Below are 23,667 nucleotides of genomic sequence, written 5' to 3' on the forward strand. Positions count from 1 at the left end.
AAAAAAACAGTCTGAAACCTGATATGCTGAAACATGACAATGGTTATTTCTGAATGTTTGGAGTACAAGAGGTGTACGTATATATGTTTGCTCGACAAACATACATTACTTGTATAATTTTTAAGTGGTAAAAAAATTTAAGTGACAGCAATTAATTTAAATTATACGAACAATAGATCACACAACAGAAGAGAGTAGTCAAAGAACTTTCAGAGGAGTATATGTAAATCATCTTGCCCTTTTTTTTTTTCAGTACGTTCTAGACAAACAAAAACAATTTTTACTGCAAAAATTATAAACCAAGTCTGAAAGCCTCAAAAGAGATCAGAAGTGCTGGTAATCACTGGGACTTCAAAATCCACCCTGACCCTTTTTTCCTTTTGAGTGGTACAGAGCTCTAATTCACTTTAAAGCATCCTGCCTTCTGAAGGTTCCTACAATGTCTTTGGCATCTAATAGAAGGCTCTCAAAACTGGACATCCCTTGGCATGGGGCATCAACTGAGTCACTGCCCGTTAGCGGGTGAGCATGGTGAATGAATGCACTTCCTCTCGTGGGAACAGACTGGTCACCACTTCTGCATGACAGAATGTGACCCTCTAATCCATGTCATCTTAGGCCCACCTACCCAGGTTTCTGAGTTCATGACAGATGTGCTCATATTAGCACGTTCTGACCCAGGGGTCGGCAAACTTTCTCCGGATAGAGCCAAACAGGGAATATTTTAGGCTTTTGGGCCGGTCAGTCCCTGTTGCAACTACTCAGTTCTGCTGTTGTAGCCTAAGTAGGTATGTCTGTGTTTCAACAAAACTCTGTTTACAATAAGAGGCAGCTGGCCCGCAGGCCGTGGTTTACCAAACTATGCAACACACTTGTCCCCTTGAGCCACAAAGTGTGGTCCCTGGATAAGCAGCATCCGTATCTCTTGAGAACATGTCAGAAATGCAGAAGCTCAAGCTCCTCCCCAGACCTATTGAGTCAGAATCTGCATTTTAGGAAGATCTCAGGTGGTCTGGGTGCACATTTAAGTGTGAGAAGCGCTGTCAGAGAAGCTGAGTCTCCAGCCTAGCTGCTCATTGCTATCACCTAGAGAGTTTTTAAAACTCTGTCCTGATGTCCAGAGGTTCTGATTTATTTGGTATGGGGTTGAGTCCAGGTGCTGGGATTCTGAAAAGCTCCAGGTAATTCTAATGTGCGGCCAGAATTGAGAATCTATAGAGAAGGGCACCTGAACATACCCAGTGGTGACTCAATGACAAAAACACTGCCTCTCAGAAAGAGGAAGAAAGGGTTCAGGGCCTGGCTCGGCTGCTGAGGGAGAAATTTGTTGTTACACATCATCAGGGTGCAGGCCAGCACCCCAACCCTGCAGAAGAGGCCCGTGAGGACCTCTACCAAAAAGGAAAGTTGCCATCTGCTGATTCACCTCTTGAGCCAGTTCCTATGTGGCTTTCACAACCTGTCCACCGAGGACACAGAGTCCTAGGAGCGAGACTCCGGCCACACATAGAGATGCTGAACACCAGATGGAGTCCTTTCGAAATTTCCTGGGGGCAAGGGTGGGCAGGCATCACAGCACATGCTGCAGTAGTAGGATCTGCTGGGCGGAACACCAAAGACGAGGCATCGCTGGAGTTTAAAATGTGTCGTGAGGGTTTAAAACATTACAAAGCAGAAAGCTGCTTGCGTAGAAGAATGACCGTGGCCCTGGGAACCAAGGTGCACAGCACAACAGGGTGGTAATGTGCAGACCTGTGTCTGTGGAACCTGAGGATGAACTCCTAGGAAGCTCAGATGAGGTTTGAGTCAGGAATCCCCGCTCTTTCCCTCCACCCTGAAATCTGTACCTGGCTCCCTAAAACCTTCCACGGAAGGGCACAGAGGGAAGGCACAGTCCACCCGCCGGCCTTGAGTGCATGGAAGCTCCCTTCACCAGCCCAGCTCCTCCTCGTTTGCAAATGGCTGATTTGTGGGTTATTCTCCAGCTCAGACACCCATGGGCCCTGGAATCAGATGATTAAACCTCTAAGTCACATCCACGAATTTGACCTATGTTTATTTTGGGGAGTCAATTTTGTTCTTTTACATGTCTACAAAATAAATACTTAACACTTCTAGCCACAGTCTCATAATTAGCCCAAAGTGAGGTCCATGGGTGTTCATAGCTGGGAGTCTGATCTTGCCCATTATTCTACAAGTCTGGGGAAGAGGGTGGCTTGGAGGCTTTGGGCAGGAAGTCGGCATCCCTCCTCCAAAATTGGGTTAGTGTGAAAAATGTCATCAGAAAAAAAAAGGGAGGTAACCATGTACTGTACTGGGATGACACAGTGGTGGACAGACCAGATGTGTGGTCACCCTTCCACTCCCTGCTGCCATGTCTCACCTTGTCCTCTGGCAGAATAATGAGATCGGAGTGTGTCTCTGGTCAGGACAGAGTGCATCCAGCACCCGTGAGACCTTCGCAGTGTGCATGTGCCTCTGACAGACCACTGCCATCTTACTTCGACACACCTGTGTGCCATGCAAACATTACGCCCCCCTTTCCTCTATGCAACTTTGCTTCTAAAAACTGAACAGAAGTGTCAAGCCGTCGCCACTCAGAGGATAAGAACACACTTCACAGACACAGTCAGGAAATGACGTGCAGCAAAGACCCCCACTGGAGGCCTCCCGGGGCACATTTGTGCCAACATGGGCTGCACTTGGGAGCCATTCAGATGTGTAAAAATGCCCCTTTCTGGTGTTTGCAAAATGCCGTGGCCCAGACTGCCTCTGTCAGTAAATGCCCTTAATTGAATGGTTGTTTAAGCAATTGCATGCTTTGCTGTAGGGGCACTGGATGGCTCGGCTGGAGATACAAACTATGTGTGGGCAGGCAAGTGTTTACTAGGTTTAAAGAGCAGGAAGTATGACTAAAGAATGAGAGAAACATGCATGTGATAGCTCCAGCATAGCAATGCTTCCCTAAAGAGACATAATTTGGGATCACTAATAAAACCGGGGGAATAAGGAGTAAGTTTCATCCACTTATTTGCTATGTGGCTTTGATTACAATGCCTCAATTTTCTCACCTGTGGAGTTAGAGTAATAACAGCATCCATCTCTTAGAGATCAAATCAGATCATGCATGCAGGGCTCTCTCGGCACTGTGCCTGGCACACTGTAAAGGCCTGGTAACTGGCAGCTATTATCATCGTACCATTCAATTACTTCCTGTGGTAAATCCCCCCAAATGCATGTGCTCTGACTCATCCCTTCCCGGGGATGCTGTCTGTCTCCAACGAATGAGTCCCTATGTGTCTGGGAATCGGCAGAAATCCTGTCTGGGGGGGTCTCTGAATCTCTGTGGCTCTGATCATGCTATGCTCAGGGTCTGACACTTCTCCTGAGTCACAGAGCTGCATCCAGCTCCCTGCATCTGACTTGACCCCAACGTCCCCAAAGACCTCAAAACCAGTATATGCCAAACTGAAATCTTTTTCTCTCCCTGGGCTGCTTTTCTTCCCTTTGGCCTCTGCTAGAGAACAGTACCCCAGCTTCCCTCCCCCTGGCAGGAAAGCTGCACACTGCTTCAATTCTCCCCCTGCCTGCCCTCACAGCAGCCACCGGGTCTCCCAGGGTCTCACACGCAGCCCGCTGCTCTGCTCCTCCCAAGTTACCTGTTCATTTAGCCCTGGTAGCCAGCACTGTCAAGGCTCCACCCCCTACGGCAGGGCCCTTCAGCACTGACCATTGGTGCTGGAGTGTGAAAGCGTAGCTGCCTTGTCCAGAGTGAGACTCTAAGCACACCTCGTGCAGGTGCTCAGGGCTCCCTGGACCTTCTACAGGACTTCTGCCTGAGACCACAGCATTGCCAGGATTCCTCTTTCCCTGTCCTGCTCCCCAGCCCTCACAGGCCTCCCCCAGATCCCTTCCTTAATGAAGCTCTTGCCCATGAACCTTGTCTCAGGGTCTGCTCCCGGGGCCTGTCTCAGTAGCCTCTTGGCTGTTCTCTGTTGCAAGTATCTCTCTTCTACTCTCTTCTGCATTCACCCACCGTTCTCAGAGGTCAAGAATATTTGATGATTCCCCCACTACAAACAAATCAAGGGTCAAAATTCTCTAGAATGAAGCCTGTTGAAGTATTCAGGGGTGAGGCATCGTGGCGTCTGTAACTTATACTCAGTACATCAGCAGTTTGAATCCATAGCGTTCCTCATGCTACTCTTTCAATTTTCTTATGTATTTGTTAATCGATGAAATTGGGTGGAGTTAAAAAGTCTCTACACTAATCATTAGGGGAATGTCAATCAAAACGACAATGAGAAACCACTGCACACCCATTAGGATGGCTATTATCAAACAAGCAACAAATAAAAAACAGAAAATAACAAGTGTTGGCAAGCATGTAGAAAAACTGGAAACTTTGTGCACTTCTGGTGGGAATGTAGAATGGTGCGGCCACTGTGGAAAACAGTGTTGCAGTTCCTCAAAAAATTAAACATAGAATTATCATGTGATCCAGCAAGTCCACTTCTGGTTATAGACCCATAAGAATTGAACACGGGGATTACAAGGGCTATTTGTACACTCATGTTCATAGCAGCAGTATTCACAATAGCCAGAAGGTGGAAACAAGCCTAGTGTCATTGATGGATGAATGGATAAACAAAATATAGTATATCTGTACAGTGGCATATTATTCAGCCTTAAAAAGGAAGAAAATTCTGACACATGAGACAACATAAATGAACCTCGAAATCATTATGCTAAGAAAAAGAAGCACACAAACACAAACGGACAGATACCATATGATTCCACTTATGTGAGGTTCCTCATAGTCAAATTCATAGAAACAGAAGGTACAACGGTAGTGGCCAGGGACTGAGGGAGCTAGTGTTTAACAGGTGCAGAGTTTTGGTCTGGGAAGGTGAAAAAGTCCTGTGGATGGACAGTGGTGATGGCTGCACAACCATGTGAGTATTATTTAACACTCCTGAACTGCTGTAGACTGATGCCCCACACCCCCCACAACCTCATTGAAGCTTAAATCCCCACTATAACAGTTGAGGGTGGGAAATCTTATTATGGTAATTGAAAGGTGGGGCCTTGAAGAGGTGATTAGATTGTAGGACCGTGCCCTAGTGAATGGATTCATAATGGTGGTCAAGGGCATGGTTCTGAGGGCTTTAAAAGAAGAGCACATGAGGTTAGTCTCTCTCCTTTTCATAATGTGACACCCTGCATCACCGTCGCCACCACCAAGACCCTCCCCAGATGTGTGTTCCCTGCACTGTGGACTTCCCAGCCTCCGGAACTGTAAGCAATAAATTTTGTTTCTTTTATAAATCACTCAATCAGGTATTTATGTTATAAGCAACAAAAACAGACTAATACATGAACAGCGCACTTAAAAATAGTGATGGCCAATTTTGTGTTATGTCTATTTTACCACAACAACAAAAAAAAAATTGGGAAAAAAAGAGTCTGTAATATGCTACAAAAACCTTCCTGAGTTGTCCCCACCCAAAGTCCTCAGTCTCGTTTCTCCTCTATCCCACCCACTTCACACTCCAAGTATCTAGAAGTCTACAAGTTACTCGGGGAAGAACCCACCATCTCTTCTTTCCATCTCTTGCCTCTGGTCCCACCCATGATCTGTGGCCATTCCAGTGCTGCCATTCCATTCCTGGAAACCCCCCACTGGGTCTCGGTTAAATGGAGCTGTGCAGTCTGTCCCCACCGCACTGTGTTCACATCCATGTGGCCGTGATCTGAAGACTGACCCTGCCGTATGAGGGAGGGAGGGAGTGCGTGTCCCTGCACCTTACCTATACGCGTAGGTAAGGCTGGGTTCACCCATCTCTGCATCTTCTACCTCTCTGCAGAGGTCCAGGATCATTTCGGTTGCTCAGCAAACAACTTTTGAATGGAAGTGGGTTAAGAAGTAAAGAGAATAGAGGCCTGGTAAGGGTCCGAGCTGAAATGTCCTGTGTCCCCCCACCAGCGAGGCCATGGCGATAGTTTAAACAGTGTGATGTTTTCATGCTGGTTGGTAACTAGTCAGGGCCCTGCACCCTGCCCCTCATGTCCCCTTCTGTGCCCTGACCACCCCTGCTCCTCAGCACCCCTAGATCTCTCCATGAGCCCACACCTAAAGGGTGACCCCGGCACAGCAGAGAGCCTCAGTACCCCATTCCAGCATCTCAGCCAACAGCCAATCCAAACCTTTGGTGCCCGTGCCTGGTGTGTTGTTAAGTATTTTGTGGTACGGTTCCACTTGCGTTGATAGCTTCAGGCAGGAACAAACAGAAGAAGAGGTCCACAGAGTGAGAACACACTGGCCTGGGCTTCTCGGCCCGTTCTCAGCAACTCGGTCCCACTGTCTGGGCAGGCAAGTTTCAGATGCTCACTGCCAGCACATCAAGGGTAAGGTGGCCCTGGCAAGAAGCAGAGTGGTGGGCGGCCGCCTCCTGGGCACAGAAGCACTCTTGGCTCTATGACAAGCAGGAAGGAACAGCTTTGGAAAGCTTTCTACCCAACCCTCCACCCCTCCCCGAATGGATCAGACAAGTACAGTCTGGAATCAGGGCAAACTAGCATTGGAAGGAGCTCTTCTGGCCGAAGTGCAGACTCTTGTCCCTACTGAGTGGCCCTGCAGAGAGGCAGGTTACATTATATACTGTGCATTTTCAGGTAATGCCAAAGTCAGGGTGTTTTTTTTCCAGCAGGGCAGAAATGCTGCCTACGTAGTGTTCGAAGAAGGAGACGGTGGCTGTTTACCTTCAGATACAGACATCCTGAGTTACTGCAGGCTGGTTTGGACACGTAGGACTTGAAGCAGAGAATAGTGAAGTACTAGACGGGACTAACTAGGAAGTGAGTCAGTGCAATTTGTCAGATCCTGCGTTATGGCCCCTCATGCTAATTTTTAAATGGCAGAGGCCACGGGGGACTGCGAAGCCGCGTTCCGTGACCCACTGCCGAGAGAGAGAAATAACCTCATAATCTCTCGATCAATGCAACGGTCCATGGGACAATGCATGTTGGGGCCTTATATTAATTGTCCAAATCTCAGCAGGTTTGGCAGGACAGGACTGTTGGTGTCCATGGCGGTGGATTGTTTGAGAGAGTATCCTCGAATGAATGAGGAATAAAGCATACAACACCCAAACGTACGCACACACACACACTGTGTGAGAGGTGTATGCACCAATGTGGTATAAAAGTAATAAATTCATGTGAATATGGTCTCAAAAATGCATGGGATTTTATTTATGAGTAAGAGAATAAAAGGGGAAATTATCTTACCGTTGGTGCCGGAGTGAACCTGAATACAGTACACTGCTTTTCTGGTGATGAAAGCCTCCGCATCCATCACGAGCAGGCTGGTGGCATGGACTGGCTCTGGCACACATAGAGTCCATCAGCACTGGGCCATGCACGTCCTTACTCATGCTGGCTGAGTTCATCACATTTTGTTTCCCTGGAAGGGACTTAGAGTTGCTGCATGAAGATTACACGTTAGTGGTGGAAAAAAGAAAACAACCATCAAAACGCAGCTTTCTTGACTAGTTTTCAGTAGTGGGCAGGGGTGCTGTGGGAGTTGGGAACCATTTCTTCCCACTTGGCTGGCAGTTGTCTCTTATGGGTCTATACATTTGGAGGAGAAAAGCGCTCTCTCTATAATTCCAGGCCACCTGGCAAGGAGCAGCATTCCAGCAGAGGATGGTCGCAGCCCTTCTTGTTGGCCACTTGCTGGCAACTAACAGCTGCTCAGGTGCCCACAGCACATCACCAAGAAGGAAAGATTTGATCCCACACAATTTCCAAGGGCTTGGCTCAGGTTCCCAGGGTTTGCACAGACCCCAGAGAGAGCCTCTGCACCAGGGACCCACCGCAGGGGCAGCCACGCCATACTGTCACCCTTCCTGCCCCACCGAAACATTTCTTCTTCCCATTCCTCTCTCTTAGACAATATTTTAACTAATACTTGTTTGATATTTTAATTAAACAGGATTAAATAAAGTCTTGAGTTCCCTTGAGCAGAAAAGTTCAGCGCCTCGAAAGGAGCCAAAGAACGAGTTCGCTGGCTGTGTGCGTGAGGAAGGGAAGCTGCTGGAACACGGGCTCTCTGCCCTCGCAACTTCTGGAGCGGAGGTCAGCAAGAGGCTCCCGTAGGACATGGAACCTGATCCACGAGCTCACAGTGGCATCTCCTCTACAGCTCTTACCACTTCGGTGACTGGATGAAGATTCCTCCAGGGCACGCCTCTCCATCTGCGTGTATTTGGTGGTCAGCACAGGTGTGAGCAGGGCTTGAGTTCCCTATAATCTCCTATACTAACCCAGGATCTGGGAGCTCTTCTGTACTGGGGGGTGGGTGGCAGCAGATGGTGGTGCTTAGCAATTTGGGTGTGAGCCTTCATAAGTCTGCCTTTGCAAATCACTCCTAAAAGTAACTTGCAGGGAAGTTTCCAAAATCCTTCAGGCAAAATGTTTCCTGGGCATGCATGGACTCAGGCCAGTCCACACCATTGTGGACTCCCTGAAGACACTGAGGCAGGGGCAGGCCTAGGGAAGATGGCCAGGATCCTGTGATGGAATTTAAGGTCTTAGAAAGGTTCGATTGCCACGAAATACCTGCCCCTACTAAGCTTGTCATCAAGTCTGAAATTCATCCCTTTGGTGAGGCTGTGGTTCTGAACCCCGGCTGCACATTCAAATCACTTGGGGAGCTAAGGCCATCAGTATCAACTGGAAGCTTCCACCAAAGATTCTGGTCCAGTGGTCTGGGGTAGGGCCTGGACATCAGATTTTTAAAAGCTTTGCAGATGATTCTAATGGGTGATGAGGATTGAGAACGCTCGCTGACACACCAGGAGCCATGGAGCCTCAGATCAGAGTTCCCAGCCAGCATTTGTGAAATTGTTCCAAGAGGATTCCTATCAAGAGGTGCTAATAGCACCTGCTTCTATTTTCATTCTGAAATAATAAACAAAGACAATAAGTATTTCAAGACTGTTGCCTTTCAAACCCCACAGCTTGCAGCCTCTAGCTGCCCAGGAGCAAGACCACATGGCCCTCGGTGGAGGACAGCTGGGACTGGCCACTCAGTTTGCCGAGTACAGCTAGTCATGCTGCTTCTGACAGCCACAAAATTTTACATTTTCTTAATCTTAGTATCACATGGATTAATTCATACCCAGAATGGGCCACTGGTTAAATAAATGAGGCATTCAGAATACTGACACTTAAATACAAGTTTATGGGGAAAATAACAATCATTCCTCAAATAAGTCTCAAAATTTTACCAATTACACTCACTGAATTGAAATTATCTTAAAGGACATCACAGTCTCTAGTATCTCAAAACCATTGTCTAAAAGAAAAAATATGGTGACTATTTTATCCAAGTGCTTTTCTATTTATTAAAAATAAAACTTAACAAAAGAACACCCTCTCATCGTTTAAAAAAAAATGAAAATTTTATAAAATTGAGTCCATAGTCCATTTCTGATGCCTTTAAAGACGGTTTAGTTCAAGCTGCATTTTAATACTTGTTGTTTGCCCAAACCACACACAATATAACAGGTCATTTTAAGATTGGTTTGTTATGAACTGTGCTTTCTCATATAAGATAAAAGTATGTTAAATAGCACAAGCTACTCATTAAATGAGAAAAAGTAAAAATGTGTCAAATAAATGATGATCACCATTAATATTACCTTAGAAACACTTTGTAAGACCTCCTTTGATATCATATTGATCTAAAATAAGATACTAAAATTAAGATAGCATTTAGTCAATGACATGTAAAAATAACAAAAATTTTTTTTTTTTAATTTTAAAGGAGTTTTTTCAGATTATACATTATGTGAAAGAGGTGCATGGGTCAGAAACCTTTGGGAAACAGCATCTTTTCCTTAACTTGGTTATTTCTCAGAATCACACAGTGAGCTTGTTAAACAGAGACTTCTGGTCTCACCCAGATCCATGATACAGAATCTCCAAGAGGGATGGCAGCGCCTCTATTTTTAATAGGCACCCACAATGATTCTGATGATGAAACACCCATCTTTTCATAAAGCAGTTCCCTGAGGCAAAAAGAAGCCGGAAAAGCAGGTTTGTTGGCTGGCAAAATAACAAAGGAGGCCAGATCTGAGCACAGTCCTGCCCTGGAAGATCCTAGAAAGCCAGGGTAAAGGCAAGAAGACCTGGAAGAGATGGATCAAGGACTAGGTGAGACCCAATTACTTATCTCAGGTCTGTCTCTTACCATGTGACCTTGGGAAAGCTATTGACCTCAGCTTTCCTCATCTTATACAGATGGGGACAAAAAAACCCCATCAGCCTCCTAGGATTCTGGTAAGGATTAAACAAAATCATCTAGGCAAAGCATTTGGACCCAAAGCAGCTAAACATTAGTATAGAACCCAAAGAGAAGCTGGGAATGGCTTTGAAGAGTGATTGTAACTCTGCCTTTGACTTATCTCGGTGAAATTATTATATTTTTTAACTCATAACTGTAATGCGTCTGTTCTATTATTTTAAGGATGTACAGTTTATTCTTAAATCCCACCAATCTGGGATCCCATGTAATTTCACTCGGCTGGCACTTCAGTAATTAAACACTCTCTCCAAAGCTGAAAATAATAATTCTTTGGTGGTGATCAAGTTAGAGCCTTTGGTGAACAGGGTTAAACAATGCTGTGTTCTTAATGCTGTTTCTATGGGGTTTTCTGGGTGAACATGAGCATTCTGGAGAGAGGGAGTTTTATAACACTAACCTCTCTTGAATAAGGGAAGAAGCCAGGTTGGGAGGTGGGGGGCTGCACATGTTGAGAGCTTTGATTTAATTCTCACCAAAAGCATTCTTTTATTTAACATCTTTCAGACATGAAAACGTGATTGTTAGCTAGGTTTACAAATCGGAGGTACAATTCTGAAGACTGTGAAGAAACTCACTGGAAGCATACAGGCTGGTAATGAGATTAGAGGCTCAACTCTCAAGACATCAGGCAGGATAAAATACATATTCAAATGCCCTCCTGTGCCCTTCTGGAAGCCAGGGATGGGCTCCCAGGTGGACCAAGTGGATGTTATGCAAATACAGTGGTACATATGAGTCAGAGAAGCGATGAAAAATGAAAGAAAGTAATCTTGAGGCCTCCTTTTCCTTAAAGAAAAGATGTGCCTGGTTCCGAACTGCCCCCCTGGGAGGCGCCTGTGCAGAGTGCAGTGGGGAGCTCTGGAAGGCACAGGCATGTGGGCCCCCGCCCGGCTGCTGAGGACCCTGCAGATGCACACTGAGCAGCAATGGAGGGGAAGGAGAGAAAAGAGAGAAATGATCCCTTTCATCTTTATCCCTCGTGCTTAGGCACGGCCGCTCTCAATCTGCGGTAGAGCTGATGGTGTTTTCCTATCTCTACCTGCTTTTCAGACACAGTGCTCTTAACTGCTTGACATCATGAGCATATTTCAGCAGAAATTCTCACAGCAGAAGTATGCCACACGGTGATCATTCTTTCTGTCAGAAGAATGGAATTAGAAGTTTGGGACATTCCTGTTCATGAAGTTGCATTTCCACAGGTTCTCTCCCTGATGATTTTCCCCCTAGACTACAGACTAACTCAAATCCAGGACAAGAAATGTGTACGTGACTTTCATAGGGAGAACGTGAGATACCTGCTATGACAAATCTAATGTGTCATTTTAAATTTACTAGAAAGGTCTAAAATGGGTGCCTCTCAAATTGTGAATGCAATCTGTGAGTGGGCTCATTACCATGGAGAAAGTATCTCCTAAAATGAGTGAGAAAATTGGGACAGATATAAATGGTCTGATTTCCAGGCGTGTAGAAAAACCCCAAGCCATATTTCCCAGTAGCACTCTGTAGAAAGTATGGCCAGCATGGCCACAACTAAATGTTAAGCAGCGTTCTGAAGGAGCTCACATTGATTACAGTCAGGGACGTGGTGGCCATTGCTCACATTATGCCACAATTTCCTTCTACTTTGAAAACAAAACCATGGTGGAATTAAAAATTGATATAGGAACTTATCAGGGGTACCAGATGATCAGCTTCTAGAATATCATCTTTCCTGCAGTCCCCAAGAGACCGGTGTGTAATTCATGATCTCTTAGGCTAACCAATCTAAAGTTAAAAAAGATAACAAACACCCTGACCACCTAGTTACTTCTCGAGACACAGAGCGATTGTTTATCTTTTATTAAGAAGCAGCCAAAAGTACAGAAGAATTCTCCACTTATACTGGCCGGCTCTCACTTGATATGCCAACTGGTCGTAAAAATCTGTTGCATGGATGGATGAATGAATGAATAAGTGAGTAGGGAAGGATGAAAAAATGCAGATAAAGAGGGACTTTTACAGGGAGAGAAAGGTTGTGTTGGATAAATATATTTTCTTTAAATTGAAAAATGAAAAACATTTACACACTAAAAAAAAAAACTGCTTATTTGGATAAACAGTCATAAGTTTTGCATCTGGTTTTATAGTCAGCAAACCAACACCAAGAAAGACAGCTTCTCTCAAGATCACCAATAAAGTTCCAGAAGCGTTTAGCAGTTTCATTTCCTTAGGAAGTGTGCTTATTCATACCAGTTGTCATAGAAACTTTTCTTAAGTGGTGCTTTCCGGCCATTCTGTTGTTCCGTAGAGACCACCAAGTACTGGATCAAGAGAGGGAATTCAAAAGTCCCCTATACCTTCAGCCCCCCTCCTCCCCTCTCCCCACAACTGAGAGCACTGTGTGTTAGTCTTTCTCTCAACTTGAGAGTGCCTGGAAATGCCTTTTGTTGGAAAACACCAACTGCTCCTCACAGCTCAGAGCCAATACAGAGGAAAAGTCCAGCTATTAGGGATAAACCTCATGAGGCAGGAGGCGGTGGAAGCCTTCTGGAAGCCAGTGCAAGCTTCCTGTGCAGTTGGAATATCTAATTTGGGAGGATTTTGGATATGTGGAGATATTTTTACCCACCTTACTAAAATGCTTTTAATTCTATATTTATATGAAACAGTTAAATGTCTTGAAAAACAGCCTAAATAATATACTCAGTCAGTCCTATTTGTTCTCCTGCGAGTTCCAGTGTGAACGAGGGTATTCCCAGATTCGGTGTCATTTCCCTGCCAGTCACCCTTCCTCAAGTCTTCCACCCCGAGGAGTGACATGAACAGCCACAGCAACAGGGAAACGAAATTTGAATGTGCCCAGTCGCTTCCTGATATCCTGAGCTATTAATTTTACTCATTTTTAGGAGGCCACTTCAAACCATTTTTAGAACAATTACAATCAAAAATTGAATAGTACATGTGCCAAGGTGTTCTAGGAGGAGTTGCCTTTCTTCCTACGTGGAACTCAATATCATTGGAATTAATTCATTTGAAAATACTCCCCTCAATTCCATTTTCTCTCAATTTGAAAAATACTATGTATCAAAACCTGTTTCCCCAAAAGTGGCCAAAATCAATAAAATTAATCACCCCAGCACTATTTTAATTGAATGTACGATTACATAAGGGTTTCTGAAGACGGATGTGGTTATGGGTGTGAGATGTGTGCATGTCACATGAGCCCTGGCTGTTGCTCCAGGTGTGCCCACACCACCGCCCTGCGTGGACAGCCGCCTCAGAGGGTTTGCCTTTAAGCAAAACCCAGTGTGGTCTGAGAAGGGCTGCAGGGCTCTGCCAAGGCACCCACGTTTGTGTTGTCTGTCTTTCAAATGCAATGCATTGGCAAACCAAAGAAACAGTCTAACTCACTGTCAGTTTGGGATTTGCTGATGCTGAACCTGAAGTGCAGTTTTAGGTTTTAGGAGTATAATCAGAATCAAAAGACATGCCAGTCTGCTGAATGTTAAAATAGGTTATTAACAAAAAACACACCTGTGGGGTAGTCTGCAATAGCCTAGCTTCTAAACTGTGAGTGTAGGTTAGCCCGAGGTTGGTCATCAGAACCAACACTGTTTTCTAGACTGTACTTGGGGGGGAGTTAATGGTGCAAGAAAGACCCTCAAACATAAACTTTACACAAACATACAGTAACACACTCCTCATTCAGAGGTTCAGTATAAGCATCATAAACAATTTAAAAAATTGTTTTGAATTAGAAGGTAGCAAACATTCCAGTTAGTTAGTTTTTCAGTCATTGGCCTGATTGGCTGTTTTCAGAAAGCAGTGCTTTCTCCATCTCTTTAAATGTCTATTTGTTTATATTTTCAACCTTGGCCTTGTGACTTCTGCTCTGGACTAACTGTGTCCAGGTTGTTTTGAGTGTTTGAGTTAGAGAGCCCCTGGGAGAAGAAACTTCAATTATTTCCTGTCAATAAGTGTCAGAATAGTTCATCACAGCAACTAGTACCAATGCACCTAATTCTATAAAAGTCACTCCTTGAATGAGCACACTGGCATTTGTTCAAGTGCCCTGAGCTTTTTCTGGTTTCAATTCACCAAATCTTTTTTGCCTAGGCAGAATTTAAGCCCCATTGGTGAGGTATCCATAGTCACAAGACAATGTGTAGCAGAAACTTGACAGCTGAAATAAGACAACTAAGCTAAGTAATGTGCAGACAACTAAGGTAAGTAATATATGCTGTACTTGAAAATAAATATTCAGATCAACTAGAGAGAAGGATAGAAGGGTCAAATCAGAGTCTTTCCCTGATATGGCCATACCTGCACTGACCAAACCTGGGCATGAAAATATAAATATACACCAAAGCCGTAAAGGAAACCAGGATGTGATTATTTGCTTTAGAAAGGAGGGTCACCTGGGACTCTAAAGTTCTCTTGACTTGCAGTAAGATATCTTCAAACATTATCTTGATGTAAATTTACCCTCGATTCCTTGGGCTAAACTTCAAGAATTAGAATTGTTGAGTTAGGAATGCAAAGAGAAATAAACCAGCCCTCCCCCCACCACCCCAAACAATGCTCTTGAGGTTCGAAAAGGAAGGCCATGGGGGGCAGGAAATAAGAGGTATGCCTTGGAAAGAGGAAAGGAAGAGTCTAGAGTCACCTGGGGTGTGTGGCAGGGAACAGGGTGGCAGGAGTGCCTGTGGAGGTGGGTGGGAAGGGAATTGGGGTTGGAGAGGACCCACAGGGAGCCTGCACCCACTGCCACAGGGAAGCCAAGCCATGCCTGTACATCCTGTATTGCAGATGGTGAGGAGCTGCTCTTTCCATCCCCATTGGGCCAGGACCCTTCATGAACTTCTGCCTGCCTACTGCCTACACACAGATGCCCATCTCTATCCAGACTCCTGATGGGCCCCTGCAGAATGACCTAATATGACCTCCCTTGAACGGTCCAAACCACTTGATTCCTCCCAAAACAGAGTGGGCCCTTGCTATTCAGTGATCCTGTTGGGGACGAATCCAAACCTCTTTAAGTGGGTAAGGTTAAGTGGTGAGATATGCCATTACAAATTCATGTCCATGCTAATAAATGTATAGAAATTTAGGCTAGCCACATCTTTTCAGGAACATATCTGCTCCACAAGGTGAGGTGCAATGGAATTCAACCTTGGTCTTCTGAACCAAGAGCTATTGTTCGCCTTGTGCCAAGTGGCTGATCGTGTGATTAGACTGAGATTGCACGAAACGGACAAGAGGCTGGGCACATGGATATGAGCAGATGTCAGGTGAAGTGAACATCAGCCCAAATCTCTCTCCACAGCTCACTGAACAAGCCTGAAAGACCTCAATCCCCTTTCATTCCTCGTAGAATAGAACATTTACTGGGTCCCAGTCTAGAAAGCCTCTATGTTGTGTGATATAACTACTGCAACACATTCAGGACAATATTTCTGCCCTGCAGAGCATTAATAATTTTACAACCAACATTCACTACTGTGAAATGATCATTACAGTCTTTTTCAGCTAGAATGTTAAATGATTTTTGTTAAAGTTTAGTTGAATATCTAACTTGGGGAATTCGGGTGTAAAATGCAATAGTCCGAACTTAATTTGCCGGAGTCACAGTGTCCTTTGGTGTGTGCTTTGTGTGCAATAAGCTGGGCTTTTCAGGAACAGGGAGGCTGGAAGTATGGCTGCTGCCATATTCTCCACCAGCTCATGGATAGCTGTGAGGCTGTATAGCATGCTCTACAACTGCTCTATGAAGCTTTATTGCATAATCTATCAGTACTCTGTGAAGCTGTATAACATGCTCTGCAAACGCTCTACGAAGCTGTATTGCACTCTGTGAAGTTGTATACTCTATGGATGCTCTGTGAAGCTGTGCTACATACTCTGAATACTCTGTGAAGCTGTATGCATACTTTATGAATGCCTTAAGAAGCTGTATTACATATTCTATGAAGCTGTATTACATACGCTACGAATGCTCTATGAAACTGTGTTGTATACTCTACAAATGCTCGAAGAAGCTCTAAGAAGCTGTATTACATAATCTGCGAATGCTCTGTGAAGCTGTATTACATGCTGTATGAATGCTCTTGTGAAGTTGGATTACATACTCAATGAATGTGTACTAGGGTACTTAAAAAAATTTATAGAAGAGTGGCATTAAAAGGTAATACAAATCTTTCCATGAACTTTTTGAAGACCCCTTGTATTACACACAAGACACAGTATTGATTGATTTTGTTTTTTCTTGACCTTTGACTCAGTGAAGAGTAACCAGTTTAATATGCTTGAAAAAAACCTGTGGCCATAAATGCTTGCACAGAATCTAAGCCTTCATATGGCTATGAGAATATCAGCAGGAAAAAAAAATGGGCTTTCAAGGCAGAAAACAGGACTTTTTTTCTCTCTTTTTAATTTATAGCTTTTCAATTTGAAACCACGTTTAGATTATCTGGATACTGTAAGGTATAGAAATGTAAATACTACTATGAGTAGTAGACAGTATAAATATTATCATTGTGAAAATTTTCAAATATTCAGAAAAATTGAGTGAATATATATAATTTATACGAGTACATATATACACACACATAATGTGTGCTCTGTCTGAAGAAACCTAACGCATAGAAAGGAGTTAGAGAGATAGGCAGGAGTGTGCTCTTTTGGGTAGGTGGTCAAGGGTGACCTCTCTAATAAGGGGGTAGATTCGAGCGGAGATCAGGGAAGCAGCCATCCGGGAGGACACAGGGCAGAGTTTCAGGCGGGAGCAACGCCCTGCCTGGCAGGTCTAAGGGGGAGTAACTACATGGACAGAATGTGAGATGAAGGACTGGGGGTGACAGGTGATGGGGGCAGGTCATGTAAAAGTCTTGCCGGCCAGGCTGAGGCTTCAGAGTTACACTCGAGACAGGAAGCCATTTGCGATCCACATTTAGTAACTGAAGAGGATTCTGTGGCCTACTGATCTGTGCACTAATTTTCTTCTGCTCCTTTCTGTCTTCTACATATCTCTAGCCTTAAATTCTAATTTATGCATTCTTTACTGTACATATATTATGGCAAGTCATCTTACATCTTTTGTAGAATCAAACAAGACTTATTCATATCTAAGTGTCTGTATCTATGTCTCTACGTTTATATCTGTCTATGTGGTAAACATTTAAAAGTTATTAAAAGTTATATTATTTGTTTTGGGCTCACATTGCTGGTTAATATAAAGAGCTATGTTAGTTCAAAACAGGTAAGAATGAAATTCAGACACAGAAATTTAATTTCTGTTCAGAATATAAGGAAATGCAGAATCCTAGTAGTAACAATGACCTCTCATTTACTCTACCCATACAGAGAGAACCAGAGTCTGTCCTAACATGGACAGACAGTCCTAGCATAAATATTATGGGCAAGCACTATGTCACTCTGTCTCAAGTCACAATGTTGAACCCTAAATATTTCAAATTTGAACATTAAACTTTCCTTATTTTTCCTACAGTTTCCATAAACAAGCTCACTAACTGCTCATGACAGCCTCTAAGAAAGCAGGTTGAGTGGATGTTTCAATGAGCTAATTAATACGAAAAATAAAATTTAGCTCCAAACCAAAAAAGGACGCCAAATCGTTTAATATATTTATTCATTCTTACCATTAGAAAAATACAGTGGGTGTGAGGAAGAGATGCAAATGCTTTGTCTGACCATAGGCTATTTGCTGAATAACCTCATGAGTTATGCCTTTATTTTAAGACTGTTTACTGGAATGCCAGTATATGAAAAGTATGAAACCCCAGCAGCTCTTCCCAGTAAGATTATTCGGTGCTGTGACTAATGCTGATAGTCTTAAACAGTCCTGGGTTTTCATTATTTTTTAGGAGTCTCAGTGTTCGAAAATGTCAACTTAAATTTATGCCAACACCTCCAAGATAAAGTCTGTTACTTAGGTCTGAAGTCACAAAGGCCATCCTTAGAAAGGGCAGCACAAACAATATCCAGGTTGGCAGGAGCCTGCAGAAATGAGACAGTCAGGAACAGGGCTGGGGTTGCCTTGGGAGTAGCAAGGCTGAGAAGGAATACACGGACCAAAAGACAGAGTCACAGAGAAGTCACACGATCACACCGGAGGGCGTCAGTGGTCATTTGGAGCCCGCTTCCCTTACGGTTGAGGAAACTGAGACACAGTGAGCCAAGTGACGGCCACGGCCACATAGCAAGTTCATCAGAAGTGACAAGAAGGAAGAACCTGGTTATGTGAACTTTCAAATTACTTTTCAATTACTGCAGTGATGTTTTCTCATTGCATTAAATTTGAAAAATACAAGAAGGGCACAAAGGAAAGTAAAAGTCGGTAAGCCCATTCTTGGGAGTTTGTCCCCTTTTAAAATGGTTCAATGTGTGGGATTTGGGTCTCCAGTAAAATCTGGGTTTGATGATAGGTTGTGAAATTTTCCCAAATGGGCCACTACTGGAAATTGCGGGATGGCATTGTTTGTGTGGGAGGACCGAGGCTGGCTCTCTGGCACATTCAGTCATTTATGTCATTCACTCAGTTATTCACTGAACAGATACTGAATGAGACTTAGCATGTGCACACTGTGCTCAGCACTTGGAATACAAACATGAACTGGACAGGTGTAGGCCCTCCCCGTGTGGAGATGACATTCTAGCCAGGAAAGCATAATGAACACTTCATTATAATTATTCAGGGCACTGTGAGATTGTACAATGGTGTCTCCTGACAGTTTCTGGAGAAAGAGAGGTTTACGTTAGGATCAGCTGTGGTATGGCCTAAAGCTTCAGACTGACTGTAAGCTCTGAGAGCATGTTAGAAATGCAGAATCTCAGGCTCCACCCAGACCAACTGAATCAGAATCCACTTTTAACAAGATCCCAGGGGATCACAGGCACATCAGGATTTGAGAAGCACTGGTCTAAGGATGAGCGAGGATTAGCAGTCGGAGGCTGGAGGGAAGGCCATTCTGAGCTGAGGGCCTGCCAGGCCTGGGAGCAGGCTCCATGTGAGCAGACGGGTGGCACTTTGAGAGGGGAAGGAAGGCCAATGAGGATGCTGGGTCAGCAGGGATCAGGTGGGGCCTTGGAGGCCCTCAGTTTGGGGCTGGCCCTCTGCTCAGGACCACTCCAGACCCACGTGGAGCCTTCGATGTCCTCATCTGCCAAGAAACCATCATTCTGCCCTTTCCCATCCCCTTGGGCTGCCGTGAGGATCAGATCAGTTAACGTGTCTGAAAAACTGTTCACGACTGTTATTGCTGTTATTCTTTTGAAGAGGAGCAGAGGACAGCTGCGGTTTGTGGTCTGCTCACTGAACTGTCTCGCTGTGCCTGGAACAACTGGTGAAGCGAAACTCAATGTAAATCACAGTGCCCTTATGAACAGCTTATTGATCATGTGAGGCTCCAAACCCATCCCAAAGCATGGGTAGTGATGAAAAAAGACCTTTTTTTAATCTCTGGCTTTGCGTATTGGGGAGGTAGAGTGGAGTGGGGGTGGGGTGGTGCTTACAGTGGAACCTGTGGGGCTGGTGACACCCTGGGCCAGCATCTTCCTCCCCCCATCCTCACTTCCTGGCTCTAGGCGAGGGCAGAGTATCAATCTTGTTTTCAGACTCCAGCAGCACCAAGCTTCCTATTGTGCTGTCAGGTGCCAAATGAGTGGGTAACCTGGAGAGGTGACCCCCCCCCAAACTTTGCACTGTCTTCCTCTTAACCTCAAGGGCTAGGGAGGAAGGACAGAACTTAAAAATAAAGCAAATCAAAACCTAAACAAAAACAACTGCCAAAGAAAAATAAACAGGACACCCAAACATTAAAGTAAAGGCCTTGAATTTCATGAAGTCTTTTATTCCCATTATTTACTCTTATTAATGGGATTGAAGTATCTGGTTTCCAAGGCTCTCACCTACACCCAGCGCTCCTCCTTGGATACCACTTTGTAATTCTAAACCAGGCCTGGAAGATGGGCAGGTGACCCAGAGAGCTCTCTTTGTCTGCCATTTCACATTCTATTATGTAGCCCCAGGCACTGCACTAGCAAATCAGCTTGATCTACAACCTGAAACCCACCTCCTCTTCCATATCTGTTACTGATATTTATATAACACAGGTCCTCAAGGGTGGTTAGAGCACTTTCTACCATACACTGTTTTATTTGTCCCCACCACAATCACAGACTTTAATTTTTGTTTTAAATTCCCAATTCACAGAAAGGCAAATAGAGGCAAAGAAACTTCAAGTGAACAATTCAAGGTCATAGGATTGGAATTAGTCAGTGCTGGGCAGGACTAGTAGTCAGAAGTTCTAATACTTGCTTCAGACATCCTTTCATCATCATCATCAGGAAATATTTAAGTGACTGAAAAATACTAATGAAAAAAATATTAATAGCCAGAAAATATTCATGTTAACTTACTAATATTAATAAAATATTAATAACTTATTCCCACCACCTAGTCAAGCACTACCAGCATTCTATTTACCTCCAGCCCCCCGTAGCCCCCATTCCCCTATAACAAATTACACAAGTAACATACACATTCATTTAATTTAAAAAATGTATATTAGAACATTATAGATACAGCAAAAGTCCCTTTGACACCCTCCCATCTTGACCTATTCACCACTCCAAAGGCACCTTAATGGGTTTGGTAGGTCTTCAAATTCACAATTGTTTTGTCATATGTATGTTTCTGTGCTATACCCACCAGCCATTTCCACTGACATTTTATAACTGATTCATTTTTCCTGGCTGTATAGTATTCCAGTATACTAATTCATTCATTACCTTCCCTATGAACATTTAAGTCATTTCCAATTTCTTACTTTTGCGAAGAACAGTGCAACAATGAGTATCCTTGCACATTTCTCTTAGTGTGCACGAGGAAATGCTTCTCTAGGACTGAATCCTTGAAGAAGGAGTTGTTGGGTCACAAGTTATGCATATTACTACTTTAACTACTTTAACCTGCCTGCCAAAGAGCCTGTTCCAACTGATCCACCCAATATTAGTCTGTGAGGATCCGTGCCTCTCCACAACCTTGCAAAAATTGTTGTTCTTGTCAAACTTGTCCAAGTATAATTTTCACAGCTTAAAATTATAACTCTCAAATGTTTCTACAAATATGGAATGCACATGTGTCAACAATTTATTCAACTCATTAACGAAAAAATTGGTAAGGTGAAAAAGCTGATTCAAAGACCTTTTGGGGGATTAGGTTTATAAAGTCCTTTAAAAAAAAAAAGGCTTTAAAATAAGATTACTAGGCTAGATGCAAGAATGATTAATGTCCTACAGGGCAATAAATTATAATCTCTGAAGTTATCTTTTCTTTGAGACAAAAATTATTTGCATCTCTACCAGGCACAAATCTACAAATTAATATACAACTTCATAGAGTCTAAGCCCTTCATTAATAGTTAATAGAAACATTAAACAATGATATATTGTCCTAGAAAATTAAATAATCCTTGGGCCTTTAAACGATGCTTCAACATGGCATTGAAAGGATGACTCTCCTCATTGCCTTATTTCCAGATTTTGGATGCTTTTTCTTAACATTTAGAAATCTTTATCAATCCAATGGCTTTTTTTAAAATGTCAGTTCATTGTGTTTTAATCCAAGTGACATTTTGGCAGTTGTTATTTTTACTTGGCCATCTAGTTTTCTCTAGTTCCAGGTCTTTAAACAAACACCACTAATATGAGAACACTTTCTTCTCTTTAGTGACAGGAATGCCTGGCATAAACGCCAGGACACCTTCACAAAGGCCTCTTAGGCAACAGGGGAATAAAGACCTGATTGTTCCTAGCAAAGACTGTACCCAGCAAAAGGTGCCCCCAAAACGGCATTCATAAAAGCGCCATAATTCTGGCCCTTAAAGTCCTGGAGCTGCTGCTCAGCACGGAGCAGCGACAGAAAGGGGGTGTGTGTCCAGGAAGGATGGGAGGGGGGCGGAGTAACACTTCCGCAGAGGTCTCAATGAGGCTTTGCGGCAGGAGGGTGCCCCTGCCCTCAACCCGGGCAGACTCCCCTCGTCAGTCTGTCACCCAGCGTTTACTGATCGCCCACCACGGGGAGGAGGGGGGACGTACCAGATTGTGGGGAATACCTTCTCCTCCCGGTTTACACGGTAAAACGGAGGCTCACCACCACAGGGAGTTATAGGTAAACCCGTATGATAAACTCGGAAGATGTGATATCCGCGAGTCACTGGAGCAGCCTGAATAAAACCTGGCGGGGGGGGCGGGGTAATGGAGACACAGACAGGCCACCTGCTCTCAGCCTCCGTTTCTGCGCCGCATTGGGCTTTGGAGACTTTACAGAACGCTGCGAAGGCTGCAGGACTCGCCCGTGCTCTCCCAGTGCCCACGCGATGTGAGGTCACTCAAGTAAGTCACTTCTGGAGCCACCCTCCAACGCTTAACTATCGTTGGGAACGATCTCCCAATTAGGCACAGCCCGAGTAACGGGCGGCCGTGCATCCGCTTCAGCGAGGGCAGTGTCCCCAGCGGGACTTCCCCAATCCCTCGGGCTCACCCGAGACGCTCTTCCGAGGAGACCCCATTCCCCACTACCGTTTCGTCCCACCTCCTTTTTCTGGGGGCGACTCCTCGGCTGGCTGCCTGCCCCGCGGTCTGTGCGTCCGGCCGCATCCCGGGGGGCCTGGGCTGGGCTGAGGCACGAGTGGAATGCGCGGGGGGGGGGACGCGGGGCGGGGACGCCGGCGCGGATGGGACGCGGGGCGGGCCGGCCTGGGTCTCGGCGTCCGGTCCCGCCTCGGGACCCCCGGCCCTTTCCATCCCCCTCCTGGGCCGGGTGGGGCGCGCCGTTCCCCGACCGGAGAGGTCCCGAGATCGAAAAACGGAAAGAGAAAAAAGTCTGCTCCAAGCGCCCCGTGAGCGCGGGCCCGCCCCGCCCCCCTTCCCAGCTCCTCGTCCAGTCACCGACCGGCGGCGCGGGGGGCGCGGAGGCGGGGGCGCGCGCGGCCCGCGGCGGTAATTCATCGCGAGGCGGGAGGGAGGCGGCCGCAGCCCGGCCTCGACGTCGACGACCGCGCCGCCCGCCGTGGGAGGTGCCTTATAAAGCCGCCGCCCGGCCCGGCCCGACCGACTCCTCGCCGCGCAGCCTCGAGCGCGGGCCGCACGCTGCCTCCCGGGAGTGCGCGCGGAGGCCGGGGCAGAGCCGGGACAAACTCCGGCCCTGGACAGCTCCGGACGGACCCCGGCCTTTGACGGATTCCGCCCCGGACGGACCCGGGCCCGGGCGCGCCTCCTGCCGGCGGGCGGGCGGG

This window comes from Cynocephalus volans, chromosome 5 (assembly GCF_027409185.1).
Source record: "Cynocephalus volans isolate mCynVol1 chromosome 5, mCynVol1.pri, whole genome shotgun sequence".
NCBI classification, from domain to species: Eukaryota; Metazoa; Chordata; class Mammalia; order Dermoptera; family Cynocephalidae; genus Cynocephalus; species Cynocephalus volans.